We start from the raw sequence: 25,308 nt of genomic DNA, 5'->3' as shown, positions 1-25,308 counted from the left end.
TTACCTTGTGCTAGTATTTATCTTAGTCCCACCTAGAGTAATTTGGGTGGGGTGGGAGGAGGCAGAAGGGACCTTGGCCCTTTCGGCTGTACTGGTTCTTTGAATTTTCCCAGATTCTGATCAGATCTCCCATTGTGTCTTCTTTAACTTAACTTGGCAGACATTTTGGCTTTCCAACCTAGTGATCACTAACCTAGTGAGTTAGTGATTTTCTGACTCACACCCATTTTGGGATTTCTGCCTATAGGCAATAAAGATACCTCCTTTGCAAGGCTCAACAGTATTTCCTGTTTGCTTTCAGATGGACCAATTTGACTGAAGCTTGTTCTTTCTTGCAAGAATTAGATGTCAAAAGTAGCCAATTATATGACTTCTGATATTTTTTTACTTTGAGAAAAAGAAAACACTGACTCAAACATATCGATTTATTGTATTACATAACTGGAGTCCAGCAGTAGGGTGGGCTTCAAACTGGTAAGCTCAGCAATGGCTCACTTATGTCACTATGAGCCCGAGTTTATTCCTGTCTGCATTCTGCTGTTCTCAATGGAGGCTTCCTCCTAGGCTTGGCTTCTTGTGCTGGTAAGGGAGCTGCCAGTAACTACAGAGGACAGATACTTCCTTGGTGGTGTCTTTGGGTAGAGGCAGGAGGGACTCTCCATTAAAATGAAACACATATTTTCTCTTTGTCTGTTTGGATCAACTTAGGTCGTGTGTTTAAATCTAAAATACTTCTAAAAGCCTTTAAGGTTTAGGTTTGATAGGCACAAAATCAGTGTTCCAAGTTATAGCAGTTCAACCAGCTCCTTTGTAAGGATTTAGGAGTATCACTTCCCAGCTAGGGAGAGAGGGCTCCTCATGGCAGTCCGTATTTTAAGCTCTATCATTGCCACCCCACCCCTTTTCTGTTATCAATTCATATGTTTAGTCAGGACTCTAGTTCTCAATGACAAATACCCGACACAAACTGGCTTAAGGAAAATGGGAATTTATTGACACATGGAACTATAAAGGTTATGGAATAGCCTGGCTTTGGGTGTGGCTGGATATAAGGACTCAAGTGATGTCATCCACATCCTCCTTTTCTCTTTAACAGATTTTCCCTATATGGTCGTCATGAGGGCCACCAGAAGCCCAGGACTCACATGGTATCCGCTTAGCAACCTTGGCAGAAAGACAGCATTGTCTCTGATAAGTCTGGCAGAAAAATCCCAGGGAAGATACTAATTGGCTACATTCTCATTCCTGAATCAATTACTGTGGCCTTGTGAATGGAATATTTTTATTGGTCAGGTTTGGGTCATGTATCTGCTATGGTTAGGGGAAACAGATCAGCCACAGCTAAGCTACTTAGACGTGTTCCCCTCTGGACAAGGGGTTGGTTATTGGAAGAAGGAAAGATGAATGTTGAAAGGCAAAAATAATAGCTGCTCACTCTAATGGTATTTTAGGAATTCAAAGGAGGCAATTTTACTAGGGCAGTAAGTTTCAGATTGTGGTTCCAAGACCTACTAAATCAGAAATGCTGGGGGTAGGGCCAGCAATCTGTGTTTTAGTAAACCCACCAGGTGATTCTGATGCAGGATAAAGTTTGAGAACCCCTGAAAAGGAGGTTACCTTCAGGGGCTGTGGAAGTGCAGTGGAGCTAGCAATTAATTCTGGGTACAGGGGAGGTTTCTTAGGGGAGGTGGAATCTAATTTGGGCCCTAGAGGAGGAGTAGACCTCTCCATGTGAATAAATTTCCATTTTTTTCTCTCTAACTTCCTACTCTTCTCCTTCGGTGAAACCTGACTGATGCTAATTTACCATATTTATTGTGCCTTTTGAGCCCCTATGGCTCAGCTTTTTTTGTCCTAGGGTGTCCTTTTTTTTTCTTTCTCTTCACTGATTTGAACCCTAGCCACCCTTAAAGGTTCAGCTCAACCTTTCCTTTCTTCCAGAAAACCTTACCTGAAAAGCTCAGTTTTCACTAATTATGACTACCCTGTAAGTTTTCTTCTTTCATCCTTTTAGCACACACTTACTGATTTCTTATATACCAGGTACTGTGGTAAGTACTGGAATTGTGTAAATGAATTATACTATCTGGTTTAAAGGATATCTGTATATTCTTTAAGATGCCATCAGAATGTCCTCTAGCAAAGGCTCTACCAGTTTACGTATTCACCAGCATATGAAGCTGCTTAGTTCCCCAGGTCCTCATCACCACTGGGTACTATCAGTCTTTCTCATTTTTGCCCAACTGATTAAGTGAACGATATCTTGCATTTTTACTATGATATTTTCATATGTGGGTCTCTGCGTTTATACTAGTTGATGCAGCTCCTTGGATGTATATATTAATATTTTTCATCAAATTTGGGAAGTATTTGGCCATTATATCTTCAAATTTTTTTTCTGCTCCTTTCTCTGTCTCTTCTCTCCTCTTCTTGTACTCCCATTATGCGTATGTTGGTGCATTTGATAGCCAACATTTGTCTGAGGCTCTGTTCACTTTTCTCCAGTCTTTATTTTAAAAAAATTTTTATTGGGGAATATTGGGGAACAGTGAGTTTTTTTTCCAGGACCCATCAGCTCCATGTCAAGTCGTTGTTTTCCATCTAGTTGTGGAGGGCACAACTCACTTGCCCATGTGGGAATCAAACTGGCGACCCTGGTGTTGTGAGCACTGTGCTCTAACCAACTGAGCCAACTGGCCGCCCCTTCTACATGCTTTTGTCTCTCTGTTCTGCTGGTTGCATAATCTCCATTGGTCTTTCTTCAAGATAGCTGATACTTTCTTCTGCCAATTCAAAGCTATTATTCAACCCTCTAGGGAACTTGTTATTTTAGTTATTGTACTTTTTCCTCCACAATGTCCATGTAGTTCTTTTAAAAAATTATTTCTGTCTCTTTTTTGACATCTCTAATTGTTACAAGATTGTCATAACTTTATTTACTTTTTTTTTGCATTGTTTCCTTTAGTTCTTTCAATATATTTATAATGGTTATTATGAAGTCTGTTCAAGTCAATATTTGGGACTTTTCACAGGCAGTTTTTGTTGCCTGTATTTTTTTCCTGCATATGAGTCACACATTCCTGTTTCTTCTTATATCATGTGATTTTTCCTTGTTGAAAACTGGACATTTTCCGTAATATATTGTAGCAAACCCAGATACTGATTGTCTGTTTTCCCTGGCACTTTTTTCTGTTGTTGTTTGCTTATTTATTTGTTTTGTGACTTAACTGAACTATTTTAGTGAAGTCTATTGCCCTGCAATGTGCAGCCTCTGTTCTTGCTCCTCAGAGGATGCAGTCTCGGATGTGCGTAAGTCACTGTGGGATGACAGTGTCTTAGCAGGGCTCCTTTGTCTCTTTCTTTGATCTCTCTGTTAGGCTGTCTGCCTCTGTTGGTATCACACTTGTATTTAGGCTGATTGCTCTGTTATTTTTGACCACCCTGAGACATAAATTTCTCCACAGTCTGATCCAATTCATTTTGGGTTCCTTTGCTGGGGTACTTTTTGAAACCAGTTTCTGACATTTTTTTCCTATCCTCAGGAGGCTCTTTTAGCCTTTTCTTTCCCTGGTTCTATCCGTTAAACCTACTGGCCTACCAGTTTAGCTTGTTGATATCATAAAGCTTTCAGCTTCTTCTTATCCAATATCCAATTTCTTTTTCAATTTCTCTCTTATTTCTGAGATTGCCTGTAGGCATGCAACTTACCTAAACTGTGTTTTCAATAAAGTCACTTACTTCTGAGGAGAGCTTAAAAGCTCTCTGTTGTTATTGCTAGCCTCTCCTCCTGGGCAAAATCTTCTAGTCATTGCTCCAAAGCAGCTTTTGGGGACGGTGGCCCACTTTTTGTGGAATGACAACCCTTGCTTATGAGCAGAACTCTGGGTGGGTCAGTAGCTTCTGGTCTTCTTGCCTTGCCTCTCCTAGAGTGGAACCTCTGCCCGACCAATGTGTTAGGACAAGGCCACTTAGGGCCACAATAATTTTGACCTGCTTTATCTGGGATTGAGCCTTGAATTTATGAGTTTGGCTTGGGTTTAAGAAGCAATCCCTAAACCTCTCTGCTTTATTTGCCAGAAATGTATCCTCTATAACATGGAGCTGGGAGGGAGAAGAAAGGTTACTGGCGTGTTCTTCTGGAGGGAGAAGAAAGGTTACTGGCCTGTCCTTCTGGAGGGAGACCGTATTGCCTGGGAGCTAGGGGAAGTGGGAGCCTCATCTTCTTCAATAACAACTGGAGTAGAACTTCCATTACACTGAGATAGCAGGTCAAATGCCACAGACTCTCACTGTTCTTACCAAGATTTAGTAGATTTTCTTGAATAAATGTTTCTTCACTTGCTGTATGCCCTTTGGACAATTTAGAGAGACTTTAAATGGTTGTTTTTTAAAAATAATGTTCACCAGATGGTTCATGGGGAAGTGTGTCTATAGAACTCTTAATGATTCTATTCTTGAAGTGGAATTTTCTCTTGAATTGCTTTTGTAGCTATTATGTAGACTCTATACACAATGCTATAGGGGTAAGGAATTCATAAGATGAAGACCCTGAAGGTAAAGGATTATTCTTATTTTATGTTTGAGGACGCTATTTGTTAGTATTACTTAAATTAGAGTTTTAGTCAAAATTGTATTGTTTCTAAATCCCAGGTCATTGTTCATTGATGGATGTATCATACTTTTGATTTGTATTTTTAATGAATTGAGACCCTAGTCTTCAGATAACAAATATATTAGTTATGTACTGCTGCATAAAAAATTATCCCAAAACTTAACGGCTCAAAACAATAATATACTTTTTATACAAGTTTTATCATTTCTGTGGGTCAGGAATTCAGCACTGATTTAGCCAGACAGTCCTTGATAGGGTCCCTCATGAGACTGCTTTCAGGATGTCGACTTAAGTTCCACTCATTTGAAGGCTTGACTAAGGCTGGAGGTTCTGTCTCCAAAGTGGCTCACTGAAATGGTTGTGGATTTGGTGGTAGTTGTTGGCAGAAGGCTTTAATTCCTCCCCTTATGGGCTTCTCAACAGGCTGTTCTGGATGTCCTCAAAACATGGCACTTGACTTTTTCTACTGTGAGTGATCCAAGAGAGAGAAGGGAGAGTCAGACAGAAGCTATCATTTTTATGGCCTAGCCTTGGAAGTCACAAAGCATCACATCACCACATTTGCTAAGTCTGATCTTCATTCAAGGAGAGTGGAATTTTGCTTCACCTCTTTAAGTGAAACGTATCAAAGAATCTGTGGACACATTCGGGAACAAAACATGTTCTTAACAAGAAGAGGCAAACTGATTTCTGGTCACCATTGTACTAGTTTTGGTACGAACTCAGACAAATAACTGCTTGTTTTCTTGAGTTAGTTTCTAAACTTCTATACATGCTATACCGGTGTACACAGCTGCAGCCTGACACAAATGCTGCAAAATTCAAGTATCAGTAAGAACTCAGTTTTCTTGAACTATGTTCTTTTGCAGGACATGAAATGGCTTGTGACTCATCAAACTTTGATCATGGCCCTGCGCCTATCCAAATAATTAGATTTGGATTTTCAAGGCAGAAAGAGAGCAATAGTTGCCCCCAACTCCTACTTGTTAGGACGTTTGTATTTGAGAAGAAATAGTGATGAGATTCTTCATGTCATTGACACAAAGCACCATTTATGTTAAGAAATCACAGGAACAAGTTTGTGATGACTGTTCTTTTTTCTAATACTTTCTGGCATTGAGTAGTATCTGTGCTGAGCAGGCAGAAACTGAGCTCTAGCTAGAGCTGCTCAGTACTTGTTGTCTGGCCAATCACAAAATGGAGTGGGTAAAAGAAGAGGATGGGGAATTGCGGAATAAAGTGATGGTAAGAAGAGGATGTGGGGTAGGATACCTTTTTTCTGTCAAGAATATTGACACTTTTAGATGGGAATGAGAAATTCTGTAAGCAGTCCAAGGAGACTGAAAGGCATGAAAGTTTGGAGTAGTAGAGTCTAAGATAAAAACATTTTTTTCTCAGGGATGCCATAAATATTGATGATCATCTTTAAAATTATAGATTTCCAGACTCAGGTCTTATGGACAACCTAATCTAGTCCCCTCTTTTTCCCCTTCTCACTTGTAAGAAACTGAAATCTGGTGAGGTTAATTAATATCAGAGCAGAGGCTAGAAAGGTAACTTGTGATTCCTAAACCCAAGTATTTAATGTTCTGTATTGCCTTGCGTGGTTCATAAGGCTTTGATTCAGTCCCTTGCTACTTCTCCATCCTCATCTTGTCCTTTCTTTACATCACTCCACTTCAACTGAGCTGTCCTTCTTATTATTCCTCAAACATACCCAACTTGCTCCTGTTTCAGGGCCTTTGCACTGATGTATGCTCTAGTGGAAAGCTCTTCTTCCAGATATCTGTATGAATTCCCCCCTTTTTCCCTTTATATCTCTGCTCAGATGTCATATCATCAGAGAGGACTGCCTTGACTACTCTGTCTAAAGCATTACCCAGCCCCTACTTCATTTCCCCCTTACTTGCTTTATTTTCTTTATTTTGTTACCATATTTGTTTATTGTTTTTTTCTATTCAAATATAAATTATACGAAAAGCAGGTACTTGATCTTTGTTGACTGCTGTATCTTCCAGTGCTTAGAATAGTGACACAGATTATGTATTCAATTTGATGTAAGTCAAATTATGTCACTCCTTGCTCAAAACCTTCCTATCTCATTTACAGTCAAAACCAAAGCCCTTAAAATACCCTGTTATGGACTGAATTGTGTCCCCTTCAAATTCATCTGTTGAAGTCTTAACCCCCAGTACGACTTCGAATGTATTTGGTGATTACAGTTAAATGAGGTCATATGGGTGGGCCCTAATCCAATGTGATGTGTCCTTATAAGAAGGAGATTTACCAGAGATACATGTGTACACAAAAAAGCCACATGAGGACACAGTAAGAAGGTCGCCAACTGCAAGCCAAGGAGAGAATCCTCAGGAGAAACCAAACCTGTCTACACCTTGATCGCTGATTTCCAGCCTCCAGAACCGTGAGAAAAATCCATTCTTGTTGTTTAAGCCAGCCTGTGGTATTTTGTTGTGGCAGCCCAAGCAGACTAATATAGCCTGTAAGTATTCCCCATTCCCTTTACCTCATCTCCTGTGTTCCCTCTTACTCATGCTGTTGCAGCCTCTGGCCTTCTTGCTGTTTCCCAAGTATTCCAAACTAGCTTTTACCTCAGAGATGTCTTTCCCGTCAAGGCTGTTTGTGTTATGAGGGCAGGAGTTAGTGTTTGCTTCTGGTTTGCCACTGACTTTTTGGTGCTCATAAGAATTCCTGGCACAGAGTAGGCCCTGAAGTAATATTTATTGGCTCAGCTAATGAATAAACAAATGGAACTGATCCATAGATAGACAAAAAGATAAGTATGACAGGCTAGAAAATCCATAAATTCATTTCCCATATGGGAACTTAATACTTTGTTGTTGGCATTTGTTTTTTAAAGGACATTTCAATGGAGGTGGGGGGAAGAATGATTTAGTTAATATCTGGAAACTTCATGACTGATTTAATACATTTGGAAGAAAAAGTTATCTCTCTACTTCATATCACAAAAAATAATATATTTTTAAATTAATTAAACATTTAACTGTGAAATTAAAATTATGAAATTATATACAAAAATGTAAAAAGCTTAGGAGAATTTTTATATAATTTCTGGGTGTGTATGCCTCTGTGGGTGGGGTGATGCTTCTTAGGAAAAAAAGAACACTCCAAAGTCATAAAGAGAAACATTGACACATTTGATTACATTTAAATTTTAGAATGGCAAAAGACATTAGACAAAATGTCAGTGGGGAGAAACCAATTGCAACATATTTGACAAAAGGTTGATAAATGTTTTTGTATATTAACAACTATCTCCTGATGAAAAAAGAGACAACCAGCTCATTAGAACATGAGCAAAGAATATTAAAAGGATTTTTTTTAAAGGAGGAAGTGCACATGGCTAGTAGATCTGAAAGGATGCTCAACAGTTTCATTCATACACACACGCACAAACACACTCACTCACTCAAAATTTTTTTACCCATCAGTGTCGTTCATTCTTTCATCAAATACACACTGAGTTTGTACTGTGTGCCGAGTATCATTCTACGTATTGGAGATAAAGCAGTGAAGAAAATATAAATATCCCTGACATCATAGAGCTCACGTTGTAGTGGAGAGAGATAGATAAGAAACAATGAAGAAACAAATGATTGTGGAGGAGAAAGGAATTCTAATCAAATCAGATATCATAAAATATATAAAGTTGTTCAAGAACAGCCCCTAAAAAAAGCACCAGACACAGTATTTCGAAGGTGAATTCTACCAAACCTTTAAGGAACAGACAAGTCCAATGATACTTAAATTATTTCAGAGTTAAGAGAAAGAAGTGAGGCTGTGGAGTAATAGTCATTCTCCTACGTATTTAGTGTAAGTGGGAATTTGTACAGTATAATCTCTTTGGAAAATATTCCAACAATGTCTCTCTCTCTCTCTCTCTCTCTCTCTCTCTCTCTCTCGCTCTCTCTCTCTCTCTCTCTCTCTCTCTCTATATATATATATATATATATACTTTTTTTTTTAACCCAATCTCACTATTGGGATTCTAACCTTTAGAAAAAAATGTATCACTTCATAAGGCAGTTTGTATACACCAATATTTGTAGTATCAAAAAAACTGAAAACAACTTCAGTGTTCAATAATAGGTTGAATGATTGATGATGGAGCCATACTATGAATATTATGCCCCAATTAAAAGAGGGGATATATATATATATCTATACACACACACACATATACATATATATGTATATATATGGTTTAATTGGAGAAATGTCAGCAATCAGAAAAGCAAATAGCAGGCTAATATATACATTTTTGGGAAAAGTACTAAAGAATATTTCCCATTACATGCAGATAACATGTTTGTGTATATTTGTATGACTATAAAGAAATGTATGGAAGGAAACACATCAAACATTGATTAGGAGTTTGGAGATAGCTTGTTGGCTTTTTCTTTTTCTTTGTTGGCTTGTTGCCTTAGAAAAGATTTTCAGTTTGAAAGGAAAATCATATAAGATATTTTTTAAAAGACTTTTATTTCAGTTTTTCCTATGCTTGTTTTAATGTGAATGAGAGAAAACACACAAGCTTGGGTGCTAGTTAAAACTGGGTACGTGGTGTGATGTGTTTAGTATCCATAAGGCAGGACTTGTGAGTTTTCCCAGATTTTGCCCAATGGTTGAGTTTTTATGTTGATGTAGTAAGTAGAGTAACCCTGAGAAGTTACTCAAGTTCTCTCAACCTGAGTTTTTTCATCAGTAAAATAAGGGTTAAAAATATCTACCACACATTTTTATTTGTGAAATGACATATGAAAGGATTTTGAGAGTGTTAAGCTTTTAACTCAATAAGTTTTAATTGAATTCTAATTTCCTGACATTTTTGAGTGGCTATGATATGCCATCACATGATTGCTCTGGGGATGAAAAAAATGTACAAGGCTAGAGAACAAAGGCAGGTAAAATCTTAACCATGCAAAGCATTATATCAAATGCCAGATGAATATTACCTATTTTAATGTATTATTGAAGGCAAACATGATTTAGGAAGACTGCACGGAGGAGGTCAGACAATACAATTATTAGAAATGTGCATGATTTGGATAGGACAGGCACAGGCACTCACACCGGTGCTTGAGTTTTGCAGATGCATGAGTAGACGCGAGAGCGCCCCCTTCCGGAGCCAACCCGCTCTGGCCCCTTTTTCGTGCCTGCAGGCGAGCGCGGTGCCGGCGGTACGCAGGCGCCGGGAACAGAGGAGGGCTCGCAGAGGCTCGACAGGCGCGCATGCGTGCATCTCTCTGGAGGCGGTAGCTTCTTCGGCGTCGAGACTGGAGGCTGAGAGCTAAACTGTGTGGGGAGCAAATGGGATCCGGCTGTTAGTCGTGTAGGCATAGGTAGGACCGCTGCCTTGTGGGGAGTAGGGGGCTGGAAGGCGGGAGCCCATAGCGTGGGGGTCTTGAGCCTTTCCTGTGAGATTCGGGTCGACTATTGTATCTGTGTCGCAGCGACTGCGCACAAAATGGCGGCGGGCAGACGGCGGGGGCGGGAGGAGGTTGCGGGACCCCCGGGATGGGGAGGGAAGGGAGCTTGGCTGCCCTGCGACCGCGTCGGCTCGCCTCACTGCCCCGGAGGGCCGGGTGGGCACCCGTGCTAGCACCGTGCTTCTGGAAGAGCCGCCTGACGCCGTTGCACTGGGCGGAGGAACGAGAACAGCCCTTTGGCAAGGCCGTGGCGGCCCCTTCCTCATGGGCGCAGAGCCTGCTGAGGCCGCCCCGGTCCTGACAGCCGGAGCAAGCGGTGGTGAGGGAGCCTCCAGGAGGGAGGAAGCATTCCCATCGGGCCTCGGAGAGAGGCGGTGGAGCCCGAGCCGAGAGCCTCTTGGCTAGCGCCGTTGTGCACGAAACGTGGAGCGGAGAGCATGTTTGGGGCTGGGGGAGTCGGGGGGAAGGGGGCATGGTGCGACCCAGCGGCTTTGGCTGGTCTGTTTGTTACGCCTGACCTGTGCGGGTGTGAAAGCAAGGAAATTGTCAACTCTGTGCGGGACGCGGAGGGCTGGTAAATGGCTCTGAGACTTAATACCAAATCTCTCAGGGGAATCATGAATACAGACAGTTGGTGGTTTATTTTTGTGTGATTCCTAGCTTGGGCCCCGTTCTGTTAATGGTGTGGGGAACATATACCGTATACCATGTACATGAATCCGTGAGGACGTTTGAAACTGATCTTTTGTTTGAGGTAAATGCGAATGAAGGAGACTTCTATTCCTACAAAATCTTTAATTGAACGACGAAGGCTGCCTCAAGCTAATTTTTCTTAATCTTAAAATTTGCTGTTAGGCGAAACTTGGGGGTAAAATACTATGGAATTTGAAGAAGTTCTGAAGAAAAACTTATTACCAGGATCCGGCGACTTATGTTGGTTCCAATTCTTTTGCTGAAGAGCTTTGGAATTGCGCACAACAATTTGTCTTCATTTGTTGTAAAGTGTTATTTTTCAGGGATGTTTGCTGGTTCAGATTTGCAGTTAAAATTGATAAACGGGGGGGAAAATTACAGAAAAGATGAATTTAATGAAGTTTATACAGATAATAAACAACATTTACATTATTTCAAAATAGCCTTAAATTTTGTTGGTGATTAGATAATCTAGACTTAGTGGGCTTATGTTGCATTTAAAAATTTTTTGACCGCATTTCATATGTACTTTATTTTCTATTCCCATACACGGTAATATGCACTTTTAAATTATGTGGACTCAACACGTTAATACACTAAAAATATGCTGGGCCATTCCCTCCTTCGTTGGTTGTGTTGAAGCAAATAAAGGTAAAAGATAAAATGGAAGAAATCACAAAATGTCATTCGTATTTAATAGCTAGTTTTCTGTGTATTCCTGTCAGATATTTATTACCTTGAATATTGGTTATATTTTAGTTTTGTATTCTCTTGTACGGACCCTTTCATTATAGAGGGTATATATAGCAGATACTCTGGTTTAAAAAACGCTTCTTTACCGTGGGTGATCACTTTGCACTTCATGGCTCTTAAAGATTTTTCTCTTGGGTGCTCCTAAGGAGGTGATCTCTGGAAATTTTGTTTTCATGTAATGAAAGAAAATGAGTAAAATAGTTTAGTGGAAAGAGAATAGGCTTTGGAATCAGAAGATCTGGATTCAAGTCCCTATTTTCTTCTGACTGGGTGTGTGAGATTGTGTGTAAGTTATTTTAGTCTTTCTGAACTTTGGCTTCCTTATCTGTAAAATGGTGATAATACTACTTGCTGCTTGGGATTGTTGTGAGGATTAAGTGAGACAATGTACGTATGGGAAGCTCCTATCCCTTGGTACATACTACCGTATTTCCCCGAAAATAAGACCGGGTCTTATACTAATTTTTGCTCCAAAAGATGCATTAGGGCTTATGTTCAGAGCATGTCATCCTGAAAAATCATGCTGGGGCTTATTTTCTGGTTAGGTCTTATTTTCAGGGAAACACGGTAGATGCTTAATAAATGTCAGCTGTTACTTTTATTACTACACATTTTTAAATGCTTAGGCAGCGCCATTTGATAGAAAATTGCAACCCTTGGATACTCCCTTTTAATTAAAAAGGCTTAAAGGAATTTAGATTAAATTGTTAGAATTTTGGAGCTGAAAGATCATCTAGTCTTTATTAAAATATTTTGTGCATCTATAAATGTTATGTATGCCTCTCTTGTGGCATTTCTTAAAACATTGTAACTATTTACACACATGATTGTTCACCTTTGTTATCTGTTCCAGTGCCTGGTATGTATTAGATGCTAATATGTTGAATGAATGAATGAACTCAGCTGGTATTTGCCAGAGCCTAAATACAAACACAGGCCGTTGGAGTCGAAATTTTGCTTTCTATTATGACTAAGTGTATACTGGTCAAGGTTTAAGTACATTTGTTCAAAATCTTAATAAAATGTTAGACATACAGAGAAACAGTGTTTCTAGTCCGGGTAATCAGTAACATAGTTTGGGCTGTTCAGCCTGGAAACAGGAGCTACTGCATGTTGAAATGGGGTGGTTTCAAGTTCCTCCAAACTGAAAGTAATTATATTTGTAGCTAAAGCCAATAAGCCCCTCTTTGTATCTAACTTTACTTTTTCATTGCTTCAGCTGTATTTACTGTAGTCTGAAATTTGTGGTCGAAAATTGAAATGGAAGGAAAATGGGTATATGGAAGATAAAAGGAGAATAAGGAAAAGGAAAAGGTGAGGTGTAGAAATAAAACATAGCTGTAACTGATCAGTGAGGGTCAAGAATAACAAAGGGTTTTCTTTGAAAAGTTCCGGAACTATAGGAGAAAGCTTTAAGGTATATATATTTTGATATTTTCTTAGTGGTTACCTTGGGAGATTATATATATATATGGTTATTTTTTAACTCCTGAATTCCTAAAATACCAAAATATATTTATTGTTCGTTTTTAAAAAAATTTTATACTTTTTTCCTGCCTCATTTCTGCAGTCTTCATTTTATTAAACTTTAAACTGATTTCACTGTTGTCCCTCCTAGTAAGTGAATGTTGCCTATTTTCTTTTGAATTTCTTCATTTTTTTAAAAAAAACATTTTATGGAAAAATTTTAACCACAAAAAGCAGAGTATAGCATAATGATTCACCACCTGTACCTATCACCCAGCTTTAACAAATATAAACTAATGGTCAATCTTGTCTCTATCCTCCACCCTATTCTTAAGCAAATCCCACATCATGTCATTCATCAATTTTATAGTTAAAAAATTTTCTCTAAAACTTTTAGAGAAAGCATGTGCTTATCACACCTAAAATAACAATTCTTTAATGTTATTCAATCCGTATTCAAATGTCCCCAATTGTGTCTCATATACCATACACGTGTGTATATACATATATTAATTTATTTTCTATTACCATATTGAAAATTTCAGCAATTACCCAAGTCTTAATAAAAGGAACAAATACCTACCTGCTCTTAAATAAAGCATTTTGTTTACTGTCTTAACCATTTTTTGAGCACCTATTGCATATCAGGAAGTATAATTTTAATTACTCTTCGCATCATTCTAAAGTGGGTATTGTTTTAATTCCCATTTTTCACATGATCAAACTGAGGCTTGGGCTAACTAGCTGGCTGGGGGGTTACATTTTCAGAAAGCAGCAAAACCAGAATTAAAACGCTGAATATAGGGTCTAAGTTTTTAAAAACACTATGTTACATTAGTGTTAAATTTTACTTATGGGAGTTAACCAACTTTGCATGAAGTCATTCAGTGGCACCCCTCCTAGCAGGGTGGGTGTCTTCAAATCAGTGGAAAGTTCCCCAAAGATCAAATTATTATGGATTGCACAATGGGCTGAGTAACAGTCAATAGTTAGGAGTGAACATGAGCAGAAAAAGAAGGGCCAAGTCCAAACATTTGCTTAGGCCTGATGTTCTTTATCATATTGCAGGTTTTCCACTCCTTTCTGGACTTAGTATATAACTAAGAAGTTAGGTAGTCTGGTGTTGGACTTAAAACTTTGGGTCATTAACTTTTTGAATGAATTAAAGCCCTGGCTGAGAAGAATTCCCTGTCTTCCTTTTTCTTTCCTCAATCCTCTTACACACACAACTATCCCCCCTCCCAACTGTTAGAGTAAGTTGCCTATATTGTCCTCTTATCCTAGTATATTTCTTAAGAATGGGATATTTTCTTTCATAGTCACAGTACAGCTACCAAGCTCAATAAATATAAGTGATAAAATTCTTTATTCTGATTATTGACCCAAAAATGTCTTTATAGCAGTTTTTGTTAGTCCCGCCCCCCCCCCCCCCCCCCCAGTATAGGATTAGATAATTATATTTAGTTGTCATGTCTCTTTAGTCTTTTTTACTCTGGAACATTTCCATAGCCTTTGTCTTTGCAGAGTTGACACTTTTGAAGAATACAATCTGCTCTTTTCCCCACTGATTTCTTTACAACTTTTTAATGTTTTTCACATGTTTTTCTTAAAAGCAAAATTATCAGACCCCTAACATTATAAATAAATTCCAGGGACATGAGAAATTGCAGGCTGAATGCCAAGTGGTGGCAGAGGCACTTGGATGCTTTTTTGTTTTTAATAGAACATTTCTCATTTTGGATTTGTCTGATTTTTCCCCCCTCTTGATTAGATTCAGATTATGCTCCCCTGGCCAGAAAAATTACATAAGTGATGCTGTGTCCCCATGGTGTCAGATCTGGAGGTGGATGATGTCCAGCTGCCCCTCGTGGGTGATATTTGATCACCTGTTTGGTCAAAATGTTTGATTTTTTTTTTTTTTACCCCCTTGAATTAACTGATCTGTGGGGAGACATTTTAGGATTATGCAAATGTCCTACTGTTCATCAAAATTTTACTCTGGGTTTCACATGCACAGGTGATTGATTCTTGCCTGAACCAGTCTTTTCTGTGGTAGTTATAAAAATGGTGGTTTTCCAACTTAGAAGTCCCTCTCCATTTACATTGCTCAGTTGTTATGGGGTTATGGGCTCCTGGTTTTCTCTGAGGTTTATAATTTATTACTGGCCAGTTCTTTCTCCCATTTTATATTTATATATTTTGTCTTCCACGGTGAGAGCCCTGGTTCCCAGCATTGTGAAAAACATTTAATTATTTGCTCAATCATCTAAAGTAATTTAAGAACTGCTTCACCCATACTACTACAAAAACAAAAACCTACTAAAAAGAGTAAGAATTTGTAGTTCTCCCCTTTCTCCTAGCTCCGCCCAAATTGATGGTATATAATTCAAATAGTGGGTTCATAATTGACATTTTCTTTTCCCCCTTCAGTGGGTTGTAGTATTCATTTGAAAAATGATTGAATTAGTTTGTTTTTAATTTTAGATTGTTTCCCCTCCTTCCTATCCTTGTTTTAATTTTTAATAAAATGTAGGTTGTTAACATGCTTCAAAAAAAACTGTAATAAGATGTACTCTGTGAAATACTCCCATAAGCCTTTCATGCCTTTCTATCCATTACCTCTTATAATAAGTAACCAACTTCATTGTTTTCTGTCTTATCCTACCGATGTTTCTTTTGTAACCATAAGCAGACGTGTGCTTTCTTATTTCCATTTCTTTTACAGAAGTAACATGCTGTATATGCTCTTTTTTACTTTGTAAAGACTTTAAGCCATTTGGCATTTTATGCTTTGGGCCAGATAGTTTAAGTATGCTTCACTGAAGGTTTTTGGAAACCTGTTTTAGGCAGATGGGTACAATTTTTAAAATTTTTTTTATTTGGGGAATATTGGGGAACAGTGTATCTTTCCAGGACCCATCAGCTCCATGTCAAGTCGTTGTTTTCAATCCAGTTGTGGAGGGCGCAGCTCACTGGCCCATGTGGGAATCGAACCGATGACCTTGGTGTTATGATAACTGTGCTCCAACCACTGAGCAAACCCTCTCCCCCTCTTTTTAAAGAAGGGCGCAGCTCACAGTGGCCCATGCAGGGATTGAACCGGCAACCTTGGTGGTCCCAGCACCACACTCAAACCAATTGAGCTAACCGGCCACCCCTGATGGGTACATTTTTTGACTCATGCAATTCATAAAAGACGTGAACAACCAAATAACAGGGCCTCCCAAACAACGAACTGGAGAGTGGAGGTCTTCAGTACTGCGTTTGCCTCTGTGGTTCTGCTTACCTCCGTTATATCAGCTTTATTTTGTTTCATTGTATGTGCTTTCCCACTAAGGCAGTAAATACGCTGTTAACAACATTTGAGTTTTATCAGCATCCACTATTTTTCTCATTTCTGGTTTAAAAAAATCTCAGAAAGATTTCTTTATTCCAACTTGGATCAGGTGGCTTCTCTTGGATTAAAGCGTTATATTTATTGAGTGTAGCCAAGGAAGGAGGCCCATCAGTGCACATCTGGGGGGCATCCTTTACTATGAATACAATGGTGTGTTACTATGAATACAATTACGTGTACAGTGCACATGATCCTTTTTAAAAAAGTATATCCGATTATACTCACATATTTAACAAAAAGTTGTTTTCCTGGAGATAATAACTATTAAATCATTGCTATGGGGTTGTTAACGCATGGTTCTCATGGTGATGTGTTCTTGTCATTACAAGTTGATCTTCCATCTTTTCCTAATCTGAAATCACGGTGTTTACCAATCCTTCAGGTAGCAGTGATGTTTGTGATGCCTTCCAGGTTATCAAATCATGTTGTGTCTGCTTATTGTTTCTTTGACAGTTTTCTTGAGATACCACATTTTGGCGTTTTAACATACAGCATGGCCTTCTATCCACAGTTACAGCATCTTCAGCGTGGTGACTTGCAGACGTTTTGAGATACAGGGCACAAAACTAATGGTAGAAGAGAGTTGGCTGAGTGGATCTGTCTATATACTAGACGAGATTAGCAGATTGAGTGCCAGTTAAACTGAGGAAAGCACGGAATGACATGTACTCACTCTTGTATTATTAACTAACCAGTGTAATTAATACCTGCATTCTTAGGTACTAATGTGGAGTTATATATCTGAGACAAACAGTTCTCTAGCAAAGCAATACCACATGAAGTATTGGGTATATACCTAGAAAAGTAATGTTAATGGTAGTTTTCCCTTTGTGGTAAGATTGTAGAAAACTTTTCTGCGTGTCATGAGGGTGATTTTTCTTTCTTTTGGGAGGTGGGAATGAACATATTTTTATAATTAGAAAAACAAAGCTATAAAATAAATTTTTTATATCTGTAATACAGCATAGAAAGGACACTGAGAGTTAAGGTCCTAGTGATCTTACCATGTAGTTCCAAGGCCTTACTTAAACCGGGATTCCCTTGCTCACAGGCTTTTGTGAGGCTCAAATGAAGTGCTCTGAAGTTCAAGGGTGGGGTTTGATTTAAATCTTTTCATTGTGAATCTAATGGAGCTATTATAATCTGGCTGACTAATTTTTGATGACACTTAGATTTCAGATTTCTTTACCAATATCTAAAGAAAATGAACGATTCCCTTCCTTCTGAAAGACTACCTCAAAATAACAGACAGCTCTTGATTGTCCAGGGTAGTGGGCATCTCAGAAATATCTCATGGAACCTAATGGTGACAGCTTTTTAATCCATCAAGCCATTTCTTCATGTCTGCCTCAAGAACTCAGTTTGTACTAGGTGCTTCTGACAGAATTTTTATGGTTGACATTTTATTGAATAGTTCTTGTTACAAAATGTTATGTTTTAGTTCTTAAAAGGGCACAGAAAAGAGTTTTAACTGCTACTTGTCAAAATAATAAAAATTTATTCAGGAGTTCAGAATGTTTTGTGCCTATTAAATATCCAGTTTTTGAAAAATATTAAATATAAGAAGATAAAATGTTGATTGAAAATAGCAAATAGTATAGTTCTGATTTCATACAGTAAAGTTTTATGTACCCTTAGCCCCTTACCATCGCATGCATGCATGCACATATACCAAACTAGAAGAAATACCAAAATATTAGTTCACTCTAAGTGACAGTTTTATTGGCAAGGTTTTCATTTACTTTTACTGTTTTCTGTAACAAGCATATGTGACTTGTATCAGCAGGAAAAATTATTTTAAAAGGTTAACAATATTTAATTGCAATTGTTTTCAAAGGCGTTAATAATTAAGAACTCAGATCTCAACCCAGATTTTTCCAAATTAGTTCAATGATTTCATAAGTTGGCTATCCATAAATTCCTATAGGTAAACAAACCTCTATGGCCAGAGCTCCTGGAGTTAAATAAAAAAGGCTTTATAACGGCTGTGTTTATTTGTTCAGTTGTTTTCCAGATGGTAATGCCAAATTTGACCTTGTCTTACGGGTTCTTTCTTACCACGTTGTTTTTAGGTTATATCATCATCATTCTCAAAAGCCAGAGGGTTTATTTTCTTGGCTGTGACAGAACCTAGTTCTTAATCAGAATTTTCTTAATCAAGAACCCTTTGCTTGTTTTGCTTAATTTTCTGTTTCATAAATTAGTTTTTTCCACCAGAAAGATAAAATGAAACAAAAAGAGTGGAATATGAAATTGTTTAATAACTGATAAGTCAGTTAAGATCAGGTTGGAAGGATGGGTGTAGAGAATAATGAACTAAAATGAGATTTTAGACCTAAATCTGTATTTGTGATTTATACATTGCTTGTTAATCGTAAGTTAGCTGATTTTGGCTTTTGTTAGACCTTGGTGTGATAATGTTAGGTTGAGAAGTATGAAGTTATGTTGGTTTTATACTGCCCCCCCTTTTAATTAATGTCATACTTAATATTTAGCACTTCAACTTTTTTTTTTGGAAGTATTCAAGTGTGTAAAAAAGTAGAGGAAAGGTAGTAAATCCTTACGAAATCGTCATTCAGCTTCTACAGTAAATATTTTTGCCAGTTCTGCTTCATCAAACTTCCTTACCCACCACCTACCCCTATCCCCCAACTCAGACACACCAGTTTTTTCTAGATTATTTTTTTAAAAAATCCCAAATTCATCATGTCACTTGTTAAGTATTAATTATTTGAATCTGTAAAATTTGATTTTTATGCCAGTTCATCAGCAAATCTATATGGATAACTGAAGATTTTCCGTTTATAATAGCCAAGGAAAAAGTGTAACTTTGGACTGGAGCTTACTGTTGTGCTTTTTTCTGATCTGTGTTTTGAGCTTCTTCTTTTTTTTTTTCCAGACTTAAATTATTAGGAATTACTGCTTCAAAACACTTATAAAGAGCATCTGACTTTTTGTGTTGCTTTTACCTCTGGGGTTCTAGAACACCTATTATATTGTTCTTACAGGATACGTTTCGTTTTCTAGCGATTTTAACTGTATTTTTTGTGAATCTATTAAGATAGATGTATGTGAAGAAGGATACGAATTATTTTTATAATTTCTACTTTTCTCATCTCTTACCTCCCCCATGCCCCCCAAATTTAACCTCTGCTTTGAAAAGGCAGAGATTTAAAAGGTATTGATGCTCAGCCGTGTGATTTGTCTGCCTGAAAGTCCCCTACTCAATGAAGGAATGCCGGGAGGGAGAATGGAACACTTACGGGCAGCTCCGTGGTACTTAGAAAAAGTCTTGGAGTGGGTTTGATTCTGAGAGGTAGCAGTATTCCAGGTAGTGGAGTATGAATAAAGTATGGAAGCAAAAATGTGTTGGAAATGGCCAGGAGATCTCAAATAGACCAGTTTGGCTGTACCAGATCTTAAGTATTATTGTCTAGTAAGATGTGAAGGGTAGATTGGGATCACGTTATATGCTAAATGCCAGGTTAATAAGTTTGAATAATATATTGAAGGCCAACAGTAAAGTGCTAAGAATTTTCATGTAGAAGAATGGCACTAAAAGAGGTGTTTTAAAGATACTAATCAGTTAGTGAGTGAATTGGGATGGAGGCCAGCTGTGGTGTCGAGTGATGAAGGCTTGTAACAGGGTGGTGATGGTGATGAAAGGAAAAAAGAAAAGTACATATTAGAGCTATTGACTGGAATACATAGAATTTTATGATTAGTTGGAGAAGGTGAATAAAATGATTGTGATCTTGTTTACCGAGGGAATTGGTGGAGAGAGCAGAGGGTTGAAATTTGATAGTTTTTGGAGAAAATTCAAAAGTCAATATAAACTAGCTAATAGTTGGCATAAGAGAAATAGGTACCTATCAAATATTTTTTTCTGTGTTCATAGATGATTTTATCTAATCATCCTGAGGTTACCAAAGATTTGAATGTTTAACTAAAGCTATGTTTTGTTTTGGTCCAGAATTTTGTAACTTTGTCAGAAATATGCAGTTAATAGGTTTATTTATAATTTTTAAAGTTATTCCAGCACAGCTGTCTCATTACTGTATTTTCATTCAGAAACTTTAACCCAGGGTATTCTAAAGTTTTAAAAAGTTGATAAATACATGCTTCTTAGACCTTGTTATCTGAAATCTCACTTCTCCCTGTTCTCTCAAAACTCTAGAAGTTACTCATGCTACAACACTAAACTGAAGCATTCATTACCGCTTCCAGAAATAAATTCTTTTCTGATACTTTATCATCATAACAATTCTGAGAAACTGTACTGCAGTTGGCTTACTTTCTGTTGTTAGGTTGTTTGCACTTTGGCTATAGGAATCTTGTTTTATTCGGCTTTAAAATTCCAGGGACTGTCTAACATAATGACTCTCATTATTAGATTCAAAAAGTGTTTAATAAATTGAATGAATGATTCTGAATTGATCCCTTTCCTTCGAAATCAGAAAGGGGGAAAAGAGATCTGTGGTAAAGAAACAACCTCTGAGAACTTATTGACCATAGCAACGGAATATATAGCCGTCTCCTCACCTCATCCCCCAAAGGAAAGCAGGATTTGGACACTTCTCAGAAAATTTTCAGTGTTTTCGAACCTACTGACATTGCCTGTTAAGTGCTTCTCTTTGTCAAAAAAATCAAAGCAACAACAGCAAAAAAACAAAGATGAGATGTACAGAAATGGTGATAACAAAAAGCATCAGGTATGTGGCAGTGTAAGAGCCAGTAGCTAAAAATTGACTATGTAGAGAGAAGTGCATACGAAGTTGTCACAGCTGCCTACATTTATTTATGCCTTGAAGGCTGAGATTCTGGAACCCCTAAATAGGACTTGTTAACCTTTTTGGGTTACAGGCCTTTTAAAAAATTGAATAGTAGAGTTTCTCAGTTTGAATTTCCTGCTCCTTGCCCATCCCTCCCCTCCAACAAAACACAAAACAAAGCAAAACACTCCTGGTTTCAACATTAACAACTTGTCCTCCGTCTCAAAATTCTGAAGCTCCTCTCCAACCCAGAAAGAGCTTTTGTATGTTTTCTGTGTGGTACCCGACCCTAACCAGTAAAAGCCTTTCAACACTATGGCCTGTGCTCTGTGTTAGAAAAAAAATTCATTTAGAACCTCCATTTATTTATTTTTTTAGTTTTAAGCTGTATTTCTCCCTGAGGCCGTGGATGCTGTATATTACATGGTTTGGAGAATAAGAAAATTGAAAAATTTGAAATTGCTTGTTGAAACACATTAGGAAGTATTTGTTTTAAAAACATTTAAATTGAAATGTAAAGGATTAATTTTTTAGCCATTAGGAAACTCAGTTATCTAGAAAATGGCATATTTTTTAATGGTTATAGATAATAAAGATTATGGTTACTGTATCAAACTTTGTTCTGAGTATCTTGCCATCACTTACCATGATTGTATAAATTCTGTGATATTAACAGTATTTAAAAATTATTGTCAAATTAGTGAATACCATTGTTGGTGAAACCTCTTGCGTTTCTTCTAATAGCAGATTTGGAATACCCAGGACTCTATTACATTTCCTATTTTTGGGTTAGAAATCAACTTGACTTTACATATAGGTAATTTAATATTGTTTACATATTTACATATGTAATATTATTATAGGGCCATTTCATCTTAACCAACATTTTATTTTATTTCTTGTTCATAGGCTAATATAAAAAAGGAAAATAACTTAAAGGGCTTTTTGTAACCCACTAGTTCTTATCCTTAAGATCTATCCCAACAGGGATGTATAATAGCATTCCTTTTTCCAGCTGGAAAATAATGGATATATACCATAGTTTATTCAACCAGTTTCCAGTCTCTGTAAACCCTCTTAATTGCAGAGGTGTGTGAAGGGAAACTTCCAGATTTCTAACTATATTTTATCGTTTTGATTTCTCTAATTCTTAAGAGATACTAACTCCATCTTAAAAACTGAAGTGTTAGCTCTATGAAGGAATGGATCTGTTCTTGCTTAATAACTTTGCAATTTCCCCACCTAGAACAGCAATGCCACTTATTTGTTAAATGGATAAATTACAGCTGGATTTGAAATTAATCTCTGATGTATTTATTGTTAAGACAGTTTCTTTGCATTCTTAAAAGATATCCTGACTGGCCTGATATTTGATTTTGTACTTTTTTATTCCCATGGATAGATTGAGAATGCCCTAAATACCTTTGTTACTGTCCTGTGTTAGTCTTTGCATTAAGTAATTTTACGCTGGGGACATCATTGTAAGGGCTGTTTAAATAAGAGAAAGGTGAGAAAAGTGAAGTGACAAAGAAAGAAAAGGATGCTGACGGTGTGGGGCTTGCCTGTCTTTAAGAAAGATGTGAAGAAATAAGACTTCAGAATTAAATAATTGCTAAGTGAAGTTTATAATGCTTTATATAGGTAGGAAGTTTGACATACAAATACAAGCACCTGTTAGTCAAAATATTTTATTAGTAGTGAATGTTCTCTAAGAGACAAGATTAAACAGTAATACCTAAATGATTAAAAATGTACTTACACTTAAAATAAAATGGAAAATTATGCAAATGAAATATGAATATAGTTAAATTTCATTCACAAAGAAAATATTACTTAAAAATTGTTTAACCATTGAAGATAACATTATTTCACATATAGATTGTAAGCAGACTTGATTATAGTTTCAAAAATGTATTTGTCAGTTCTTACCAATGCCCAACAATACCCAATATTGTGTTTCATGTTTCTAATTTAAAATCCACATCATTGTAGTGGGAATAGTACTGTAGATAACTGAACACATGTAAAGTAATTTAGAATTCTCTCTTCATGATGATGTTTTGATGAACTACTTTGTCAGAAAGCTCTCTACCAGGATTAGAAATGACATGGTAGCATAAGGTGTTTGACAGTTTTATATTAGTGGATTACCGTCTGAAAATGTTATAAATATAAACTAAACTGAAATACGTTAGACTTAAAAGTGAAATTTGGAAGGAGTCGGGATAAAGGTTAGGAGAAGTATTGGCTTAAAGTACAGGAGGATTAAAGAAACTTGTTCTCAGAAAGGTTGGTGAAGGAGACCGATTGAAAGTGATTTGTTTGTAATGGATTTTCCATGATATGCATGCCAAGAGAAACTTTCTTATCTCTAGCTAGCAGGTCCTGGGATCAAATGCTTAATAAATAGCTATGACTGAGAGCACCTCTGACTTGCCATTACCGAGAGAAAGGGGAAAGAGATCTCTTTAGGAGATCCCGAGGGCTGTTAACTTGACTCTGTCCTCACATTAGATTTCACAGTGGACTAATGAATGATATAGGAAGTCTAGTTTGATTTTTGTTTTTGTTTTTAAGGCTTCTAAAAAATGCAAACAAACCAAACCTCTGCTTATTGATAATTCAAATTCCCTAATTTGGAAAAGGCCTTTTAATTCTTCAAGTATATTTTAGACTGTTCTGTGAAAAACGAGTGTCTTTTCAGGAGATAATTCAGTGACTACACACTGATACAGATAATGCCAGTTGTTAAATTAGAAATAAGTCTGCCATGATTAGTAAGTAGCTGTTGCCCCAGCGGTGGACCTCTCTGTCCCCACTCTTCTAGGCCCTTCCTGAGGACTGCCCTGCCATCACCTTGTGCACAGCAACCAAAACCTGAAGGGTGAGCGGAGGGACTCAGGACACTGCTGGCACACTGAGGCACAGATTACTGTTCCGATGGTGCAGTGCCTGTGCTTCGCCGATTACTAAATATTTCAACTGTCACTCCTGGGTATATACATGAAAACTCAAGGTTGGGAAGTGCATAATGAAAACAGGGTTTTGATAAGCAGCATAGCACCTCAGCTTTTCAGTATAAAGTAGGTATTGTGCCCCTTTAAGCAAGGTAGCACGTGCGTACACTTCAGACTTTCTTGACAAGGGAACTCCTTTGTAGAAGACCTACAGTCTTCTAGGACACTAGTTTCTGCAGAATACATGTGAAGGGCTGCTCTCGCATTTTGTAAATGTATATGTACATTAGTGGAAGACAGTGCTATGCACATTAGGAAATAGGTAGGTTTTTGCCGTTAAAGAACTTAAAATGTAGCTACTTAAAATGTAGCTACTTTCAGCGATACTTGTTTATAGTTCCATGTATAATAATAAGATGACTGAAGTCTCTTCTTTTTTGGTTTGTTATGGGAGAGAAAATATTTGGAAGAGTTTGTGCTCCTAAAGTTGTGAGAGGAGTCTTCACCAATTAAAGAAAATAGTGCAGAAAGAGTGTTACTAGATGACTGAGTGCTTTTGTAAGCAATGGCTGATTTTTAAGGACTGAGTGAAGACAAAATTGTTCTTGGCAGTATTTTTATTTTGTAGAAGGTAGATACAATTTCATATGATTGTTTAAAAAGACCTGGAGTTTGTTATAAATGAACATTATTTACAGAGAATTTGGATATCATTGTTCAGTAAGCTTGTGTTTGCTGCTTGTATCTGGTGAATCAGAAGCCTGTGTAATTTTTATTGTATTTTTGTGTTTCATTCTAATTTGTAAATTAATAATTTATGTATGTCAGTTATGAGGACTTTGGATGTGATCATTTAGATAACAAATATTTGAGGGTATTTTGAGTAGTAAGGTTATATCCTTTGGAGGTAAGACAACAATGAACATGCCTTCAAGTGACAATCAATTGTTGAAGAAGATTGCACGTATGAACACAAAAACATAAAATAGTGAAAGGTACGAGTCCCCAGGTGGTATAAGCAATAAATAAGAAAGTTTGTTGGAAGACTGACTCTGGTCCTTCGTGGTCAAGGAAGGTTTGATGAAGTCTGACCTTGAAGAATGAGTAAAATCAAATAACTCAGGTCCAGGACAAGGTTTTATTTATTTACTGTATTTTGCCATGTATAATGTGCACTTTTTGGCCCACA

At 37.4% G+C, this 25,308-nt stretch overlaps 1 protein-coding gene across 4 annotated transcripts in view; it reads left to right on the top strand.

The window, feature by feature from the left end:
- ZNF638 (zinc finger protein 638) overlaps nt 1–25,308 on the top strand; it is a 113,177-nt gene that overhangs the window by 30,294 nt on the left and 57,575 nt on the right. The window contains exon 1 of one of the 4 annotated variants that reach the window (XM_019718804.3): nt 9,861–9,993. The exons of the other annotated variants lie outside the window; for them this stretch is intronic. The gene's annotated coding sequence lies outside the window, so the exon portion shown is untranslated. Of the gene's footprint in view, nt 1–9,860; nt 9,994–25,308 lie in introns of those variants that run through there. 4 annotated transcript variants of the gene reach the window in all.

Source organism: Rhinolophus sinicus, chromosome 2 (genome assembly GCF_057876585.1).
Source record: "Rhinolophus sinicus isolate RSI-liver-muscle chromosome 2, RSI-T2T, whole genome shotgun sequence".
NCBI lineage: Eukaryota > Metazoa > Chordata > Mammalia > Chiroptera > Rhinolophidae > Rhinolophus > Rhinolophus sinicus.
The sequence above is the reverse complement of the archived record's forward strand: the minus strand, read 5'-3'. Positions and strand labels throughout refer to the sequence as shown.